Below are 318 nucleotides of genomic sequence, written 5' to 3' on the forward strand. Positions count from 1 at the left end.
CCGTGCGGCTCCCTCCCGCCTCCCCCGACCAAGGCCTCCTCCAGGCTCCTCCCTGCCCTGCCCAGGTCTCCCCGCACCCCAGGCTTTTCCCAGGAGCCCCTGCCTGGCCTCCCTTCTCTCCCGTCCTCCCAAACTCCTGCCCTCTGCCACCTCACCCCTGGAGCCACACCTGCGGGCTCCATCCAGGCCTGGCCTGAGGGCAGAGTCTAAGGTGGGGACCCACGTCCTGGTCGCTTCCCCACAGGGCCTCTCCCTGCCACCTGCTGGTGACGAGTGGTTGCGTCTGAAGGCCGTCGTGGGCTACAACGGGAACGGGCG

This window comes from Bison bison, unplaced genomic scaffold (genome assembly GCF_000754665.1).
Source record: "Bison bison bison isolate TAMUID 2011002044 unplaced genomic scaffold, Bison_UMD1.0 scf7180017857765, whole genome shotgun sequence".
Taxonomy (NCBI): Eukaryota; Metazoa; Chordata; class Mammalia; order Artiodactyla; family Bovidae; genus Bison; species Bison bison.